The following is a 13806-nucleotide window of genomic DNA, read 5'->3' on the forward strand; positions in this document are numbered from 1 at the left end:
GTGGCAAGGAATGGAAAAATCAACATTTAGGCACTGACCAGCTGCAGGATCTTGCCTTTAGTCTCTGACATCTCTCCACAGTTAAGGCAGCCCTCTGCCACTGCCCTTCACCGATCTGGCCCTTGTGTGACCACAGCCAGAAGGACAACAAAGACCAGACCATACTGAACTCCAGTGGCAAACACAATGCAAACAAACATGACAGTACCGCCTAATTAGGTGATCTTGCTTAGAAACCATGTCCAACCATCTCCAGCCTGTATTCTATATAAGGTTTGTCCCTGCCACTGTTTGTTTTTTTTGTTTTAAATTTTTCTGTCACTTAAGAGTAGTCACAAGCATTTCAGGACCCCCTGGTGTATGAAAGGGAAGCTCCCTATGAGACATCCCAGCAGGGCTCTCTCGGGGCGCCTGGGGTTCCCCGATGTGGATGCTGACACTGGACGTGTCCTCTCCAGGGACTGGCACTGGGAATGAGCTGCCTCTACCTTTGTTTGTCTTTGGGTCTTAACTCTCTTACTCACCATCCCCTTGAAATTGTGCTTCTTTCCTTTACATCCCCCATAATGCTTTCCTTTATGATTTTCTTCCCAGCTCATTCTTCAAATCTGCAAAACTGCCTTCAGGCTAAAACATAAGCATTCCCCTACATGTGAATTTTCTCCATTGCTGGGAGACAAGAGCTTACAAAATGCACTGGGTCAGTAATTGGTGCCTGCTTCCCGCAGAAGAACAAACGTTGTGCAAATGAGAGGGCCAAAAATCCATTCCTCTCAATCCACACCTCTTGAATCTAGGATAAGCCTATCCTGTTTCTGTATGGTTTTCTCAGTTATCTGACCCCCAGAAAGGTAGAAAGCAAATGTATTGAACAACATTTGCTTGATTAAGTTGCTCCCCTTTCACTCTGATGACTTTTGCCAACATCTGGAATTTCAAATACAGCAACTACGTGTCATGGTCAATTCACTGCAGCAGACGTTATTACTTTTCACTCACTCACTGGTTTTCACACAGCTAGTATGTAAAAATATTACAGGTATCATGATAAGCAATGGCCACACGATAGTAATATTATATCCCTTCCTTTGGAAAGTTTCCGCTATAATGGAAGAAACAAATAATAGGTATGTAATTAATGACTAAGATATGAAAGAGATTTTTCCTAGCACTATGGTGAGTAGACTGAGGAAGAACTCTTGCCTTAAACAGATGGACTATCGGGAGAGGATGTTTCAGGATAGGGTGGTCAGAGGAGGAATGCAAACCCTCCTCAAGAGGAAGAGTCCTGGGAGCATTCTGGAAGCCAAAGCAGAGGACTGTGGCAAAACGTGGTGTTTCTGCCTTTTGGTGAACAGTGAGCAGGTGGGTGCTCACAGCAAAGGTCACTCCAGATCTCTTTCTGTCACTTTCAAGAGGCATGTCTCATACATGCTGGACCTTCAATACTGGGAGATAAATTTGGTCTTTTTTTTTTTTTTTGGCGGTACGCGGGCCTCTCACTGTTGCGGCCTCTCCCGTTGCGGAGCACAGGCTCCGGACGCGCAGGCTCAGCGGCCATGGCTCACGGGCCCAGCTGCTCCACGGCATGTAGGATCTTCCCGGACCGGGGCACAAACCTGTGTCCCCTGCATCGGGAGGCGGACTCCCAACCACTGCGCCACCAGGGAAGCCCCAAATTTGGTCTTTGACACCGGATTCTCCTTCTTTAGACACAATCCAAACCTCTGAATGACGTTTGGCATGTGTACCACTCCATATAAAGCAGTAAAGGAGAGAAAAACTGACCCTAAAATCCAGTGTATCTCCTGTGTTTTTTATAATTTTAAACTAACCCTAGAGGGAAAATGGTAAATATTTCCAAGGTAGTAACTACAGAAGAGAATCGTTACAATACATTTAAGAGTAAAGTCAATGTTAGATGAGAGGGCTATTATTAATGGTGATTTAAATGAAATTGTTTCAATTAAATCTAGATTCACTTGTTTAAAAACAAGGTCTTCAGAGGCATACAGGTCCCTAGAAAGTCCATAAACCTCAGCGCAGTTCAGTTCATTTCAGTTCAATCTGATTTGATTCAGACACGCTCAGCAAGCATTTTCTGTGCCTTTTACCTCGTGCCAAGCCCATATAGCAAAGCTGAGATGCAGAGACACTCAAGGTATAAAGCCCATTCTTGAGGGAGATAATAATCACGATAGTCATAATAAGGTAGGGATGTGTTCCCTGTGTTCACACACAACATGTTCCAGATCCTGAGAGGCACAGTTGGGCATGACTAATTCAACCTGGGAAAAATAAACACTTCCAAAAGAGGTGCCTTTTACAGTGAGGCTTTGAGTTGAGAAAGATTTCATGTAGATAAGTACATTATGGGAGTTCGATCCAGACATCAAGGCGAGAGAAATGAAGCCTCCAACACAGACAGCACATTGTCTCCTTATTGAAGGAGACATGGGAACAGCATTGAAGCACTGCTGTGCCCATGGCATTGGCCGTGTTGGGAGAGCGACAGGGACGAAATAGAAAAGGTTGGGCTGAGGCTGAGAAAGGGGACCTTTGCCAGAAACATCATTGTTAGACTACAGAATAACCTCTGGATAAATACCAGAGTAACCGAGTCATATGATATTATCAAAATGTGTTGAGATCTGAATTATTATCCCCAATTGTAGTGCTTTTTGTAGGTCTTGTTTTCATAGCTTTGCCTCCTTTGACCTTCATCCTGTAAACTTTAATCTCCCAGAGGTTTTCATGTTGGTCAAATGCCAATGTGTTTGGTAGTACATTGGGCATCTAGCTTTGAAAGGGAAGGCTAATCTCTTCTAGCTTTGAAAGGGAAGGATTATCTTTCCCTTTGGAAGGTAAGGATAATCAGAGGGGCCATTTCTACCCACAGATTGAGGGTGACAATGAAAAGCAGCAGGTGATCAATCTGCCAATGCCCACACATCTACCTGGAAGGAATTCCCATCAATAGGAAGAAAATCAGATAGAGACTGAAAATGCAGCATATTTGCAAAATTAAAAATGAGAAAAATTACAGTCAAATAAACTTAGAGATACTTTTTTAGGAGAGATAAAAAAAGATAATATGTTACAATAGTCTCAGCTTAACCAAATGTAGAGAGGAACTATAATAAACCTTGGTATTCAGTATGTATTTTGTGATAACCTGGCCTAATTTTTATGCATTAAAGAATTTATTTATTCAACACAGATCAATTGGATAATTATGAATAGTAGGAATCCTACTAGGATGGTTTCCAGGGTTCTCCTATCTCCTACAGAGACAGAGATAACTGGATTATTACAATGCAGTGGGACCCATGCAATCACAGCAATGTTTCCATGAGGTGGAGGGAGTGTGGATTGATTAATTCTGGCTCAAATAATTTTCCCTGACCTCACACAACAAACATGTTCCTGGAATTGTCAGAGTGAGAAATGGAAACATTTGATGAGCTGGAACCAACAGGTCTTCGGAATTTGGATGAAGATGAAAGAGGACTCTAGGATACTTCTGATTTCACATGTTAGTAAATAGATCAAACTGTTTCTTGGGATTAAACACATACATGTAATTGGATGAACAAGTTTTAAAGTCAGGAACTTAAATACTGGAAATATTTACACGGAGGTGTCTATGGAGCCCTCAAGCATGTTCTTCTAGTGGACTCTCAGATGCGGTCTGACTCTTAACATAGGCATCTCTATCAGAAGGCAGAATAATGATCCCCAAAGATGTCTAAACCCTAATCTATGAAACCTGCCAGTATGTTACCTTACTTGGCAAGGGAACTTTGCAGGTGGAGTTAAGATTATAGACTTTAAATTGGGGGAATCATCTTGGGTTATCCCCGGGGGCTCAATCTAATCACATCCTTTAAAAGTGAAAGAGGAAGGCTGAAAAGTAAATCAGAGGCGTGACAGTAGCGACAGGAGAGATTAGAAGGGTAAGGAGGGCATACAGCTGGATCCTGCAGCATCATGTGCGAGCCTGGAGGCATGTCCCCTCAGAGCCTCCTGGAGAGAATACATCACTACCGCACCTGGGCTATAGTTCCCTGGAACCCACATCAGACTTTCAGCCTCCAGAGCTGCAAGATAGGTGTGTGTTTCATGCCATTAAATTTGTGGTAATTCATCATGGCAGCAGTGCAAACAAATTCAGCATCTGAGACAACAGACCGTCTAGATCTGAGTCTTTTGCCTGGAGTTGGTAATTAAAGACATGGGGTTGCTCATTGTCTGCAGTTAACTTCAAATCTGTATAATTTTAAATAGTTAAGTGGAGATAGTGTGATCTATGTGTTTGTAAATTAACTTCAACCTTCAAGTCCAGGCTGATTAGCTAAAACTTGGATTATCATAATCGGGATGATACACACCAGGGATGGAGAATTAACATCTGAAGGCCTCTAAGTAGGCTTTGCATCCCTGAAGCACTTCAAATATTTCTATCTAGCTCTTCACCAGAGGTGTCATATTTAGCATGACAATAGATAGGAATAGATTTTCATGGTTTAAATGAGTGATGTTTAAGATGCATTCAAGATAAATGGTTGGCTATAAATACATAAATATGGTAGGGTTACTTTCTCTTATGTGAAGGGGTCCTAGAATGTGATGGTGATATGCCCACACCTCCCACACCTCTGGAGTATTTACCTGGATCTTCAACTCAGTTTGGTCCTGGTTTCTCACCTAAAGATTATCTCTGTTGCCTTTTACACCTAAATGTCTGGCAGATACAGCAACAGAATATCATTGTACCCACTTAGATTGAACCATTCATCCTAAAGGCTATTTGGAGGAGTTTACTTAAGACAGAGTACAGTGGATTCCAAAAAGCTTGGAAGAGGAAATTATGTTTTGGATCCGAATATGGAAAAAAATACATGTCTATATGCTTGGCAAATTAGGATTTGTACTTCTTTTGCTGTAGCATACAACCTGGTAGAAAGATTGTGTGTGTGTGTGTGTGTGTGTGTGTGTGTGTGATCTTTAGTTCCTACCTAGCACTTCACTGGAGGTTACCCAGGTTAATGAAAAGAATGTGACAATTGTTTAATAATCAAGATGATTCAGGTCATTTTTCAATGGGAGTGGGTGTGGCACATTCACAGTGTGGGAAGAAATGGGGACTGAGTTTAGAACAGTATTGTATCATTTAAAAAGTGTGTCAATTCCAGGTGAGCACAGGGATTGGTAAAAATCTAATTATTTCATATACTATTGTGAAAACTGCATGAAGTAATATGATAGTCATAAGTAAGCAGTTTATTGAGCAGAAGTCTTGGAAATGCTTTTGATACATTATCTCATTTAGTTTAAATACAGTGAAATAATTATCATTGCCATTTTACAAATGAGGAAACTGAAGTTTGCAGGAGGGATAATCAAACCATACTTAAGATCACATAGTAAAGTTCAGAGACATTTCTTAAACACAGGTATGAAAAGGTGACACCAACAGTCTATAAGCAGCAGAATAAAGTGCTCCTGATTTTGAACTTCATAGAGGTCTGGCTCAAATTATGATTCAAAAGACACTTAGTTTCCTTCTCTGCCTTGTACTGCAGAGAAATTAGTGGGATGTGAATAAGACCTGCCAGGGAAAGGCTAGTAATAGCAATTCCATTTGAAGCAGTAGAAGTTGTTCTTACTGCAAATATCCCTTCTGTTTATGATGGAATGCATGGCAACAGAAAGATCCCTCCTTGCTGAGAAGAATAAATCAGTTTCCATTTTCAATGAATTCAGCTGATAGGGCAGAGGGCCACTCAATATACTCCCTTACATGAGTGTTGAGAGAGACCTCAGGAGAATGAGAAAAGCAAATACACAGGACAAAGAGAGCGATGGGTGCCCAGCTTCCATGCCCCAAACCTAACATCTAATCGATGATAAAGTACTTGGGATCCTACCAGGAGGGAAGTTAAGCTATTAAGCAAGATGCATAAAGTAGTTTTAGTGCATTTCACAAACTAAGGTAATAACTATGCTTGTCTCTTTGGTTTCCCTGAGGTAGGCACTGTCTCATTTAAAAGGTGCCATTAGGGTTAGACCTAGATATTGTCATACTGAGTTAAATAAGTCAGACACAGAAACACAAATATCTTATGATATTGCTTACATGTGGAATATTGAAAAAAAGGTACAAATGAACTTACTTACAAAACAGAAGGAGAGTCATGGATGTAGAAAACAAACATATGGCTACCAGGGGGAATGGGGATGGGGAGGGGTAAATTGGGAGATTGGAACTGACATATGCACACTATTATATCTAAAATAGATAGCTAATAAGAACCTACTGTATAGCACAGGGAACTCTACTCAATACTCTGCAATGGCCTATATGGGAAAAGAATCTAAAAAAGAGTGGATATGTGTATATGTATAACTGATACACTTTGCTGTATGCAACATTGTAACTAACACAACATTGTAAACCAACTATACTCCAATAAAATTTTTTTAAATAAATAAATAAAAGGTGCCATTACAGGAAAGAAGGGGATGATGACAAAGCCTTGGAAAGAAATGATAAATAATTGTTTGGGTGTGAACATTCTTACCAAGAGGCTATCTTGGAAACTTCCAAAACATCAGATAATTTTAAGAATATATAAAAATTCAACCTTCAAATAATGTGCAAAATATCATAAATGCATTTTGGCTTTGTATTATTCTTATAGAAACAATGCTATTGTTTACTGTCATTTTGTTTTAACAAATATAATATTGTTATTGACATGTATTTAATTAATTAATTTGGCTGTTTTGGGTCTTGGTTGTGGCACATGGGCTCTTCATTGCAGTGTGTAGGCTTCTCTCTAGTTGTGGTGCATGGGCTCCAGAGCACATGGGCTTAGTTGCCCCGTGACATGTGAGATCTTTATTTCACAACCAGGGATCGAACCCACATCCCCTGCATTGGACCACTGGATCATCAGGGAAGTCCCGTTATTGGCATTTTAAAATGCTAGTTTTCTTTTTAATTTCAGAGGTATTTTAGCTCATTACCTTTTTTTAAAGTTAATTTTTATTGGAGTATAGTTGCTTTACAATGTTGTGTTAGTTTCTGCTGTACAGAAAAGTGAATCAGCTATACGTATATATATATATATATATATATATATATATCCCCTCTTTTTTGGATTTTCTTCCCATTTAGGTCACCACAGAGCACTGAGTAGAGTTCCCTGTGCTATACAGTAAGTTCTTATTAGTGTAGTACTGTATATATGTCAATCCCAATCTTCCAATTCATCCTACCACACACCCCCTTTCCCCCCTGGTATCCATACATTTGTTCTCTACATCTGTGCTTAGATTTCTGCTTTGCAAATAAGATCATCTATACCATTTTTCTAGATTCCACATATATGCATTAACATATGATATTCATTTTTCTCTTTCTGACTTACTTCACTCTGCATGACAGTCTCTAGGTCCATCCATGTCTCTGCAAATGACACAACTTTGTTCCTTTTTATGGCTGAGTAATATTCCATTGTGCATATGTACCACATCTTCTTTATCCATTCCTCTCTTGATGGACATTTAGGTTGCTTGCATGTCCTGGCTATTGTAAATAGTGCTGCAATGAACACTGGGAAGCATGACAGATCATGAAGCTCAATATCAAAAAAACAACTAAACCAATCAAAAAATGGGCAGAAGACCTAAACAGACATTTCTCCAAAGAAGACATACAGCTGGCCAACAAACACATGAAAATGTGCTTAACATTACTAATTATTAGAGAAATGCAAATCAAAACTATAATGAGGCATCACCTCACACCAGTCAGAATATCCATCATCAAAAAGTCTACAAACAATAAATGCTGGAGAGGGTGTGGAGAAAAGGGCACCCTCCTGCACCACTGGTGGGAAAGGAAATTGATACAGCCACTATGGAGTTCAATACTATTTAAACTTGCTTACTCAACACGTATTGACTCACACTGATTAGCAGGATATGAAGAAGACACGTTGGCATAAGGCATAGCCTTGCCCTCACTAAATGTTCCACTCAACAGGGAGTTGAGATATATACACACATTGCTAGAATCCAAAGTTAGAAAGTCATATTCATTCATTACACAAGTATTTATTCAGCATCTTATATGTGTGAGGATCTATTGGGGATATTAGCTATAATCAAAATTGACTTTTAAAATGAAAAAAAAAGTTTTTAAAAACTGTGACTTTATAAAATTTACATTTAATTGTTGAAAATTCATAGTAAAAGTGAATATAGAATGCTCAGAATTTTGTCAAGATATTCATTCTTCCAAACTTGATTTATAGATTGAATGCAACACTAGTCAAATTTCCGAAAGTTATTTTGTGGATACTAACAAAATGATTCTAAAATTTCTATGGAGAGGCAGAAGATGCAGAACAGCCAACACAATATTGAAGGAGAAGAACAGAGTCAGAGAACTGACACCACCTGACTTCAAGACTTCTTCTAAAGCTACAGTAGTTAAGATAGCATGATGAAAAAATTGAGCAACAGATCAGGATGAGAATAGAGAGCCCAGGAATAGACTCACTCGTATATCATCAACTGATCTTAGATAAGCAGCAAAGACAAGACAAGACAATGGAGCAAAGATAGTCATTTCAACAAATAATGTTCAAACAACTGGACATCCAGAGGCCAAAAAAAAAAATGTATCTAGGCACAGAACTTACCTCTTTCATAAAATTAATTCAAAATGATCATAGATTTATATGTAAAATGCAAAACTATAAAATCCTTAGAAGGTAATATAGACTCTTAGGTGACTTTAGGTTTGGCAATGACTTAGATTAAACACCAAAAACACAATCCATGAAAGAAAAAATTGACAAGTTGGACTTTTTAAAACAAAAGAATTCTGTTCTGTAAAAGGCACTGTTAATATCTGAAAAGGTGAGCCACAGACTGGGAGAAAAATCTTTGTAAAACACATCTGATAAAAGATTGGAATTCAAAATATACAAAGAACTCTTAATAATATGAAAAAAAATTAGAAAGTGACCAAAAAGATCTGAACAAACACCTCATCAAAGAAGATATACAGATGGAAAATAAATATATGAAAAGATGCTCACCATCATACATCATTTGGAAAATGCAAATTAAAACAGTGAATTACTACTACACATCTATTAGCATGGACCGAATTCCAGGACACTGACAACACCAAATGCTGGTGGGGATGTGGAGCAACAGGAACTCTCATTCATTGCTGGTGGGGATGCAAAATGACGCAGTCACTTTGGAAGGCAGTTTGACAGTTTCTTACAAAAACTAAATATACTCTTACTGTATGAGACAGTAATTGTGCTCCTTGGTATTTACCCAAATGAGCTGAAAATTTATGTCCACACAAAAACCTGCACACAGGTGTTTATAGCCTCTTTATTCATAATTGCCAAACTTGGAAGCAACTAAAATGTCTTTCAGTAGGTGAGTGGATAAATGCACTGTGGTCCATCCAGACAATGGTATATTATTCAGTGATAAAGAGAAAGGAGTTATCCAGCCATAAAAAGACATGGAGGAAAGGTAAATGCATATGACTAAGGGTAAGATACCAATCCAAAAAGGCTGCATGCTGTATGATTCTGTTGACTGGAAAAAAAAAAAAAAGCACAAACTATGTTTTATTTGGCAGACTTACTGAGGACTTAAGCCTAAGATACAACCTCTAAGATAGCTCTGAAGGACTGTTCCAAAGAGGTAAGAGAGGGGCCAGGATATATATACGTTTTTTTTGTTTTTATGTTTTTGGGGTTTTTTTTGCGGTACGCGAGCCTCTCACTGCTGTGGCCTTTCCCGCTGCGGAGCACAGGCTCCAGACGCGTAGGCTCAGCGGCCATGGCTCACGGGCCTAGCCGCTCCGCGGCATGTGGGATCTTCCCGGACCGGGGCACGAACCCGCGTCCCCTGCATCGGCAAGCGGACTCTCAACCACTGCGCCACCAACGAAGCCCAATATATGCATTTTTTGATGAAAAACAAACGTATTCAAACATCAAAAGATTACTGCTAATCACAAAAACAGACATCTCAAGTTAATGATCTTAGCACTTTTCTATGTATGGGAAGATACAAGAGTCTGGGCTCATTGAAATCATTCCTTTGATGTGCACCTTAATTATCTAGGGCCAGTATCCTGTGCTTTCTCCATCCTGGATCCCCTCAGGGTGCAACACTGGAGGTGGCTGCTGGTTTTATGGACTGGATATCCTTTGTTTACTGAAATGACATGTGACATTCTTTGTCCACAATTCCAACTCTATGTTATGCTAGAAAAGGTAAACCTATGGAGACAGTAAAGTGATCAGTAATTTTCAAGGGCTTGGGGATGAGAGGGTGAGAAGGATGACTAGTTGGAACATAAGGGATTTTTAGGACAGTAAAACTCTTCTGCATGATATTATAATGATGGATACATGTCATTATACATTTGTAAAACCCATCCAAGATCATTATACACTTTACATTTGTAAAACCCACATACATTTGTAACCCCTTATACATTATGCATTTGTACACAAATGTACAACACAAAGAGTGACCCCAACGTAAACTATGAACTTCAGTTAATAATACTGTAATAATGCTGGCTCACCCACTGTAACAAATGTACCACATTAATGCCAGAAGTTAATAATAGGGGAGGAGCATGATGGAGAATATGGAAACTCTTTTTAATTTCTGTTAAATTTTCTGTAAGCCTAAAACTGCTAAAAAGAATAAAGTCTACTAATTTAAAAATAACAATAAAAACAAATGTGGTATTAAAAATGTGATGCTGTCTTAAGTGGCAGCTGACTAAAAAGAAATCTGGCGTTCCTGAGAGAAATAGCTTTCAGCACATGAAATATGATGATTAGGTGGACCCCTGGCATAGTGCTGTCCTGCAGTTGGATGCAGATGTGGACAGAAGGTCCGGGTGGGACGGCAGGGTAGAACTAGAGACCTGGGACTTAAGTAGTTAAAGAGGTGGTCATTAACATTTCATCACAAAAGTCCGAGGTGAAGTCCCATCCATCTCATCTCCTTATTCAAATGCCTTAGCTAACTGTCTTTTATCCAACAAGTCAGGTCTTTAGAATCCAGTCCCAGGCCAGCAGTACTAACTGATCTGGTTGTGAAGCATCTCCATGTATTTAGTTATATGTGTTCTACTTTCTTATAAGTTTATATCCTAAGAATAAGAGGCGTTTTCTCTCACCGTAAGCCAAATATTGAATTAGAGAGTGTCCGGCTGGGAAGTGGGTCAGTCATTGCATTAGCAGCAGTATTTCTTGTGTTAGTATTAAAAAAATAAATGGTAGAAAAAAATGATAAAGCATATAAACGAGAGAATCATATTTGGATGTCAAAGGAAATTGGATGTCAAAGGAAATTTTCTTCCTCATCTTAGAAGAGTGAGAATGAAATTCTCAGAGCCAGCTTTACAGGGAAGAATCTGAGGGGGAGGGAGGTACGAGACAAGGGTAATGACAGAGGATCCCGGCAGGGATGAAGGAGAGGCAGAAGGACCCCTGAGTAAATGGTGGAGTGTAAAAGGGACTCAAAGAGGGCATTTCGTTTCCGTGTGGATCCACATGCCATATGCTTATATACGTACGTAAATATATAGTGAATTTGGGATTCGACCTTTATTATGATTTCACATCGCATCATGGATTTCACATCAAGGAGTGGAGCATGGTATTTCACTATGAAATTGATTCTCTGTATTGAAGGGATGGCTCTCAGACTTCACTGTGCCAAATTATCACCTGGGAGAGCTTGTTAAAAGGCTGATGGCCAGAGATTCTGATCCCATTTGTCACTAATGGATCTCCAAATTCAGGATTCCAAAGAAAAATAAAACAAAGTATCGCTGCTGTTCTCAACTAACACTTTGAAAAACAAGAATAGTTTAAAAGTTAGTACCTGAGTTTTCATACTCTGGAGTGGTTGCCACTGGGGAACTGTGTACTGATTCTTTCCTCAATTCAATTTAATTGATTTCAGTTCAATTCCACAAATATATATTCATGACATGCTAAGATAAACATTAGATTAGCATAGAAAGCAGTAGGGGCAAAAATTTCAATATTTTATATATTGTTAGTGCTTCTTTGGGGAATAGGAAGTGTGCTGTAATTTAATGAGTACACATTGAAAAAAGGAATTTATCATTTTATACTTCTAACAAATGACCAAAGAGATATTCTCTTGTTTAAAATACAGTTCGCTTTTCTGCTGGGCATTTTTGTTTGTTTCCTGAAAGTTCTGAAATAGTTTTCAGCTAGCATTTTATAAAACTTTTATGAGAAATGTTGATATACGACTTATAAATTAGCTTAAATGTCTGAACATTTGTGTAAAGCTTAACATACCAAATAATTTTAAAAACTGGGTTATGAAACAAGACAATTTTGTTCCCTTTTTGAATGTGTAAATTGCTTGCCTGTGATTGCTTAGTTACATACATTCAGCAAAATTTTTTTTTTTTTTTGCGGTATGCAGGCCTCTCACTGCCGTGGCCTCTCCCGTTGCAGAGCACAGACTACGGACGCGCAGGTTCAGTGGCCATGGCTCACGGGCCCAGCCACTCCGCGGCATGTGGGATCGTCCTGGACCAGGGCACGAACCCGTGTCCCCTGCATCGGCAGGCGGACTCTCAACCACTGCGCCACCAGGGAAGCCCCATTCAGCCAAATTTTACAAGAAATTTCACATAGGGGTAAAAGCTTTTCCCAGTCTCCTGGAGTACTGAAGTGCTTCATCACTGTGTTTCTGTTGAGCTGCATTAACCTGATGCCCCTTCCCTCTCCATCTCCCAGACAAACTGTTCCCCCATTTAAAATAGAAATGCTATAAACTCTGAAAGTGTTGGGAATCGTTAGAAAGAGATGAAACCAATATTTTTTTTTGAATAATAGTAATTATAAGTGCTAGGAATTTTGTATTACAATATATTTTACTCTTCATTTCCACACATGAAGCTGTCATCACTAAATCCTCATAAATAAACAAACATGTTTAAAAAATCCAACTGAGTAAATTTTAAAGGTATTACTGGCTTTATTCAATGATTCATGAATTGAGCAGCATCCAATTTAGCAGATAGAAAAGACCTCTGAAGAGCTATACAAGGCAAGAGATTTTATAGGCAGGAGGGAGCAGGAACAAGGAAGTTATTCTAGTTGGTTATTGCAAGGTTACCTTACTTTAGGTGGTGGGAGGGCTCTCTCAGGCAGATTACCTGATGAGTGCTGACCAGGTGATTCCTGACTGACTGGTCTAAAATTCCAGTTCTAAAAGAACCAAACTACTATTAAGTCTTGGTTTGGTGACATGAGGCTTAACGTGTAACTCCATTTTGGGGCTCTTTTCTTCTTTTTAATACTAATATTCAGAAAGCATAAAGATACTCTCCAAGCATTCTTCAACATCTTACTGAAGGCACTGACACTCACAAAGCACAGTGGAAGAAATCAAACTTCTTTTTTAAATGCAATTGGAGAAAATTTGATCCAATATTAGCGTATTTGAAAACCTGCCAATAACCAAACCTGTGAATCATATAATTCTAAAATGTTGTATTAAAAAGTCATAGATTTTTCTCTGAACAAAAAGAATTGGGTACAATCACTCATTAGTTGAGAGATTTACTGAAGAAAATCTTTGCTAAGTTCTAGGTAAAAATATCAGCGCAGAGTTGGTTTGGAATAATAAATATATATATAAGGGGAGAATATCTCCCCACAAGTAAATGGTTGAGATAAAAAACAC

Source organism: Grampus griseus, assembly GCF_964374135.1.
Source record: "Grampus griseus genome assembly, chromosome: 9".
Taxonomy (NCBI): domain Eukaryota; kingdom Metazoa; phylum Chordata; class Mammalia; order Artiodactyla; family Delphinidae; genus Grampus; species Grampus griseus.